This window comes from Pelodiscus sinensis, chromosome 22, assembly GCF_052426305.1.
Source record: "Pelodiscus sinensis isolate ZL-2025 chromosome 22, ASM5242630v1, whole genome shotgun sequence".
Classification (NCBI taxonomy): domain Eukaryota; kingdom Metazoa; phylum Chordata; order Testudines; family Trionychidae; genus Pelodiscus; species Pelodiscus sinensis.
In genome coordinates, this window is record NC_143073.1 from 5,660,001 (window position 1) to 5,667,751 (window position 7,751).

Genomic DNA, 7,751 nt, shown 5'->3' on the forward strand with positions numbered 1-7,751 from the left:
GATAGAGGGGGTGTAGATAGATAGATAGATAGATAGATAGATAGATAGATAGATAGATAGATAGATAGATAGATAGATAGATAGATAGATAGATAGATAGATCTTAGCAGGAATCTGTTTCCCAAAGTCTCACATTGTTTTATTAACCAGGGGATGCTGAGGACACTCATTTCCTGTAAGCTCCAAGGCCAAATATTCGCCCTGCCCTGTGAACTCAGCGAGGAAAACATGTAAGATTCCAGTGTCACGTAGCCACAATTAAAACAAAGGTACAGAGGCTGACTGAGGAATTTCTCAGGGTTTACAAAAACAACGAGGCGGCCTGTGACACCTTAAAGACTAACAGATTTATCTGGGCATAAGCTTTCGTGGGCAAAACCCCTCGTTGTCAGATGCAAGGTTTACAGTGTTCCTTTGTGTGTGTGTGTGTGTGAGAGAGAGAATGTGTGTTTCAGGGCGTTCCATAGTCAATGTGTGTGTGTGCATGCATTCCATAGTTCTCTGTGTGTGCGTATTTCATAGTCCTTAGTGGGAGGGGGGGCATTCCGTAATCCTTAGTGTGTGTGTGTGTGTGTGTGCTTGGTCTGTTTACAGAGATATATATATATCCCTTCCCTCCCATGATTCCTTTGTAAACAGACCAAGCATTTCTGGGGTGAACAAAAGCCACTAGAATCAAGGGTTGGCTTCCTTTCTCTGCCTCCTGTTCTGTTAACATTTTGAACATCCCCACACTTTCACAGATCTCAGAGGCAGCTCAAGGCCCGTAGAGGAAAAGATCGGCGGCAGCTCAAGGCCCGTACAGGAAAAGATCGCTGTTCGCCCCGCAGCCCTGGATTGCCCCTTCCCTGGGCAAAAAGGAATCACTTTGCTACAAGCGGTAGCCGGTTCTCAGTGCTGATTTCAGGTGTGTGAGGCGCCGGCTCCGCTTTGATAATCAGAGCTCTTGTGCTGGCAGATAGCAACTTTTGTGCAAGACACACACAGTGGGCCAGGTTGTGTTTGTGGCTCCTTACCCTGCGTAAGTCAGCAATAGCCCAGGTAACCTGGCCTGACCGTGGTGCATACAGCCTCAGAGCTACTGCATTAGGACCCTTCATTTCACATGTATCAAATGCAGCTAGAGCCATCGGGCTTGGCCTGGGTTTTCTCTCACCCCCATCAGTGGAGTCTCTTTATGTCTCCACAGATAAAAACAGGCCCCTGGGGTTGACTGAGTCAGGCTTGCAGGATTCGGGCAGCGGGGCTCAAAAACCCAGAAAAGATGTCCAGATTTGGGCTGGCACTCAGGTGCTTAATCCTGGCAAGGGTGCTGAGTTTCTGCTTCAGCATCTTGCCTTTGTTTAGGGGCTCCAAAGAGGGCTGAAGCCTTGAAAATCTGGCCCTGAGGAGTCTGGCCACTTTGTCTAAGGATGGGGAGAGGGGGACTTCATATCTAATCATTCGGAGGGAGGGGCTTTCCATGTATTGATGTATTTGAAATCTTGCTTTCCAGCAAGAGTGGGAGTAACACAGATGCTACAGACACCTGAATTTTCCATCTCTCTTTAGTCTTTCTCAGTGGGGAAGTGAAGAGAGAAAGAGACAGAGAGAGAGAGAGAGGGAGGGAGAGCGAGAGAGCCCTGCCAAAGTTGGGATCCAGACATAATGATAAGCTGCTAGATGAAAAATTCCTGCTTGTCTTGTCCAATGCTTCAAAAGCAGCACCCAAAGAGGCATCTGTTTTGGGACAGGTGGGTCTGTGAATTTCAGGTAACACCTCACTTTTGGGATGGGCCTGTGTTGATTTCCAGTGTTATGTGGGACAATGCAGTAGGTACTCCAATAGTTGAGTTTTCCATGCAGTCTTTTGGTGGGAGCCACCGGGTATTTAAGAAAAAACAAACAGTTGTCACAAGGTGGATGGGGAAAACTGAGAGATTTGTCAACCTGGCTGATCTCACATCATGATGGTCCCTACCTCTTACATAGCCCTTTTTAGACATAGAATGTAAAATGTATGACGGAGTCAGCTTTGTTACCCCATTTTACTGACGGGAAAACTGAGGCACTGAGCAAGGCAATAGCTTGCCCAAGATTACCCAACAAGGCAGGCATAGATCCAGGATTAGCACCATGTTTCTTGCACCCCAGTCTAATGCCCTATCCCCTAGACCAGGGATCTGCCACTTATGGCTCTCAAGCCAAATCTGGCTCAGTCTGGAACCAAAACTGTCTCTTCTCTCATTCTCAAAATGCAGGCAACTTTTAAAATTAAAATGAAAAAGTAATTCAAAATTTGAAAAAGGTGTCGTTACTCGTGGCGCTTGAATGCTGCATGACCCTGAATTGGACCAATTATGATGTAAACTTGAAAGAAATGTGCAAAAAGATGCAGCAGCACAAGTCCCATGACATAAAGTCTGTGAGTCCAATGGTTCATTGGCACTCTGATTAATCATCATGTCAATTATCAATATTATTTCAGTCATACAAATGGGCGTTCTGATGCGGCTCTTTGTTGATCCCTTGTTCTGAAGTTTGATGTCGTTTGGCTCTTTGATTTGAAAAGGTTGCTGACCCCTGCCCCAGACGAGCCCAAATAACTCTCACAAGCAGAGCTCACATATTCGGTTCCACTTCCCATCCCTCTGCTCCAGAGCAGTTGCTCCCGCGGATGCTGAGTGAATGTGAAACACCACCGTGCACGCCGCTTTGCACGGGTGCCCACGACAGCACAACCTGGGAGTTTCCTCCTGATTCAATCAAATCCTCTTTCCTTACTCCCTCCACCGCCTCTGCCCGGGGTTAGGAGAGAGGCCACATCGCTGCTGTCAGTCTGTGTGCGTGCCGATCGGCTGAATGCAAGAGAAAATCAATCAAACTGAAATTAAAAAAATTAAAGAGAGAATTCAAATGAACCCCCCTCTGATAATGGGAGATGACATTTGAGTCATTGAGATTCTGATATTAATGGAACCTCATTCAGCTCGGTGCATTTTCATGCAAATTTCCACGTCTCGGGCAAACTGTCCACTCCCGCCCACTCTCCCCCCGTTTGGTGCCCAAGTTTGAATCCTTCTCCTCTTCGCGCTGGATAATTATCAACAGTTCCTTATCTCTAATTGCAGCCTGATGGCTTTGTCTTCATTCACTGCGTGGCCCCGGGGCCAAACGAGGCGGGTTTGATCCGCAAGGAGGGTGCTGTGCGAAAGGTCTGGGAATGAGACCTGCCAATCAGTCGGGAGGCGAAACCTCCTCGCTGCTTATAAAAGAGCGGGTGTTGGAAAGTGTGTGTGTTGGGGGAGGGAGGGTTGTCTGTAGAGGACTAGGTGGCTCCAGCAAACTTTGATGATGGGGCTAGGAGGCGACATACAGACGGTTTTAGCTCACGAAATCCATGGCTACTTTGATGATTAAAAGGGGGGCGCTAACTCCCAGCAGACCCAAACTCAGGGCCCCCCTTGTGCTGCACGCGCACATCGTGAGAGGCCATCCCTGACCGGAAGAGCTTGCAAACTCAATGCACAAGACAGTCAGGGGAAACTGAGGCACAGAGCCACCGGTGCAGAATCCACTGCTGGGCACGGAAGGAGCGTCGTCTCTGAGTATATAACCCCCGTATGGAAAGACTCAGCTTCCTGTGTTGAATTTTCAGAGGGGTTTGGTGTTTAGACATTGAAACAAAGTAAAGCCAGAATTTCAGAACCCTGCCGCTCCAAAGTCCTGCATGCGTGAAGTCCTGGGACCAGACCCTCTAAGGTATTTTAGGCACCTAACTCCCTTTGGAGGAAAGCACCTAAGTATCTTGCAGGACCAGGACCCAGCTGCGTTCCACCCAGCCAGCGACTACGATTAGGCAGAGGCTGGCCTGTCCCACTGCCCCTGGCCCTCCCTCCCTCTCCCCATCTGATAGGCACAAGGCAGTGGGGTACGGGGGAGGGGGGCTGTTCTCCTTTAATTGCACCTCCCAGGCGGTTTGAGGCGCAGCAGCCAATGGGAGTGTTTCTGACAGGTGGGGACGGACAAACAGCTACAGGAGGGTTCCCAAAGTCTTAAGAAGCCAAACGGAGCCGCCTGCGCCACTTTTTAAACGTTGCTGCCACCAAGTGGAGTGATCCTCATATTGCACCGGCCTCCTGGCCGCCTCCCCCTGCCTTTTCCCAGTTTCTTCCCCAGCCTTTGATATTCACATTTTCACATCAACAGCTGTGAATGGGACACACACAGCCCACTTAATTCGCTTTATTAACATGGGTCCTACAACCGACAGCTTTTGCTGTTATATATTTCTATAGCTCTATCTCTAGATCTAAATCTAGCTCTAGCTCTATGGGTATGTCTACACTACCACCCTAGTTCAAACTAGGGTGGTTAATGTAGGCAACCGGAGTTGCAAATGAAGCCCGGGATTTGAATTTCCCAGGCTTCATTTGCACATTGCCGGGCGCCGCCATTTTAAAATGCCGGCTAGTTCGGACTCCGTGCCCGCAGCTACACGGGGCATGGACTAGGTAGTTCGGATTAGGCTTCCTATTCCACGTTCCATGAGGAGTACAGGTAGTTCGGAATAGGAAGCCTAATCCGAACTACCTAGTCTATGCTGCGTGTAGCTGAGGACACAGAGTCCGAACTAGCCGGCATTTAAAAATGGCGGCGCCCAGCAACATGCAAATGAAGCCCGGGAAATTCAAATCCCGGGCTTCATTTGCAACTCCGGTTGCCTACATTAACCACCCTAGTTTGAACTTAGGTGGTAGTGTAGACATACCTTATGTCTAGATCTATCTCTATCTCTATTTCTATCTCTATTTCTCTAGATCTCTATCTCTAGATATATCTCTATTTCTCTCTATCTTTAGATTTCTATCTCTAGATCTCTATCTATATAGGGTTACGGCTACACTGGGGGGATGGGTTTCGAAAAAGGTATGCAACTTGCGCTTGTATTTGCATATCTTTTTTTTTTTTTCCGAAGAGGCTTTTCTGATATTTGGCCCGTCTACATGTGGCCAAATGTCGGAAAAAAACCCTCTTTCAGAAGCCCACTTATTCCTTGTAAAACAAATCCCACAAATCAGACATCAGACATCTCCACACAGAAAAACCTGTTAGTCAACATTTTGATGTAACTGGCCATTCCCTTAAAGACCTGACAATGTATCATCTTACTTCAAAGAGCCTTTAACACTAGACTACAGAGAGAGACTTCAGAACTTTTATTCATGCTTAAATTCGATATGTTGCGAATGGGCCTTAATAAAGATGCAAATTACCTTACTCCTTACAAAGACAGCCTCCCCACCTATTAGTAGTAACTCCAGATTAGCCACTTATTGACTTACAATAAGCTATTTCCTCCTTCCTTATCTCTTCCTTGCCCCTCACCCTCAACAACCTACACCCCACCATCAACCTCAGCCTGGACCATTCTACACGAGAGATCCACTTCCTGGACACCACCGTACAAATCAACAATGGAAAATTAGACACCACTCTCTACAGAAAACCCACTGACTCATACAGTTACCTACATGCATCCAGCTCCCATCCAGAACACACCACACGATCCATAGTCTATAGCCAAGCCCTTCGATACAACCGCATCTGCTCTAACCCCACTGACAGAGACCAGAAGCTTCAGGATCTCTACCAAGCATTTATAAATCTCAACTACCCACCCAGAGAAACAAAAAAGCAAATTGAAAGAGCCAGACGAATACCTAGAAACCATCTACTTCAAGACAGACCCAAGAAAACCAACAATAGAACACCACTTGTCATCACCTACAACCCCCAACTTAAACCTGTCCAACACATTATCAATAAACTACAGCCTATATTGGAACAGGATACCATACTCAAAGAGGCTCTGGGAGACAGACCCATAGTCTCCTATAGACAACCACCTAACCTCAAGATGATTCTTACCAACCACCACAGGACATACCACACTAATACCAACCCTGGTACCTTCCCTTGCAACAAACCCCGTTGCCAGCTTTGTCCACATATTCATTCTGCTGATACCATTATTGGACCTAACCAAGTGAGTTATAAGATCAAGAACACATATTCCTGCGCATCCAGAAATATAATCTACGCTATCATGTGCCGAAAGTGTCCGTCTGCTATGTACATTGGACAAACGTCTCAGACACTTCGCCAAAGGATTAATGCCCACAAAACAGATATCAGACAAGATCACAAAGAGAAAACAGTTTCTTGCCACTTTAACCAGAAAGGACACTCTCTAAATGACTTAGCCACCTGCATTCTGCTACAAAGACCTTTTACATCTGCACTTGAAAGGGAATCCTCTGAACTGTCATTCATGTTAAAATTCGACACTTACCAACAAGGACTTAACAAGTCTTTGAACTTTCTCACCCATTACCAAGACAGTTTCCCCAATTATCACCTGTAATACCATTAACTCACAAACATCCCACTCTCCCTACCTTTAATATCAGCAATTCACAGACACTTACCTTCCTTCCTCCCCCTTCCCACCCCCCCACCCCCCCGCATCCCCCTTCTGTTCTGCAATGTGATTTGTCCTTTTCATATTTGTTCATTTTTTTAAAATTGTATCCTTTGGTATATATGGTTGTGACTACTTTCTTCCACTATTTGATCTGAGGAAGTGGGTCTGGCCCACGAAAGCTCATCATCTAATAAACCATCTTGTTAGTCTTTAAAGTGCTACATTGTCCTGCATTTTGCTTCTGTTCTAATATCTGATTTGTGTGTTTACTTTCTTCATTGTATTCCTTTGTTATATTTGGTCATGCCAATTCACTTTCAGAATATGATCTGAAGAAGTGGGTCTGTCCCACGAAAGCTCATCACCTAATAAACTATCTTGTTAGTCTTTAACATTTTTTCCTGTTGGTGTCAAATCTGTAGATGAATTGTAGTTCTGCCACCTCTCTCTGTAATTGGTTAGTGACATTCCTTTGTAGAAGGACGGCTACTTTTAAATCCATGACTGAGCTCTCAGGCAGGTTAAAATGTTCCCCCATAGCAGTAGTTCTTATTTAGCATATTTCAGGGGGTAATCAGTTTTGAAATACAATAGGGCTGTGTCTACATTGGCACCCTTTTCCGGAAAACGGATGCTAATGAGACACTTCGGAATTGCAAATGCCCCAGGGGATTTAAATATCCCCCGCGGCATTTGCATGAACATGGCTGCCGCTTTTTTCTGGCTCGGGGTTTTGCCGGAGAAAAGCGCCAGTCTAGACGGGATCTTGCGGAAAATAAAGCCTTTTCCGGAAGATCTCTTATTCCTACTTGAAAGTCTAGACGGGATCTTGCAGAAAATAAAGCCTTTTCCGGAAGATCCCTTATTCCTACTTTCAAATGATTCCCAACATTCTATTTGCTTTTTTGACTGCCGCTGCACACTGAGTGGATGTTTTCAGAGAACTATCCATAATGACTCCAAGATCTCTCTCTCTTGAGTAGTTGGAGCCAAATTAGTCCCCATTGTATTGTATGTATAGTTGGGATTATTTTTTCCCTGTGCATTACTTTACATTTATCCACATTAAATTTCATTTGCCATTTTGTTGCTCAATCACTTTGTTTGGTGAGATCTTTTTGAAGCTCTTCACAGCTTTCTTTGGTCTTAACGATCTTGAGCAGTTTGGTATCATCTGCAAATGTTGCCACCTCACTGTTTACCCCTTCTCTAGATCATTTATAAATAATTTGATTAGGATTTGTCCCATGATAGACCCTTGGGGGATCCCACTAGTTACCTGTCT

At 45.7% G+C, this 7,751-nt stretch overlaps 1 long non-coding RNA gene across 1 annotated transcript in view; it reads left to right on the forward strand.

Annotated features, from left to right (window-relative positions):
* Positions 1-3,570, forward strand: part of LOC106732791 (uncharacterized) — a 4,379-nt gene extending 809 nt beyond the window's left edge. Inside the window, exons 2-3 of the long non-coding RNA XR_012897451.2 lie at positions 151-230; positions 744-3,570. This is a non-coding gene — a long non-coding RNA (uncharacterized LOC106732791). The remainder of the gene's footprint in view (positions 1-150; positions 231-743) is intronic.
* Positions 3,571-7,751: the final 4,181 nt, after the last annotated feature.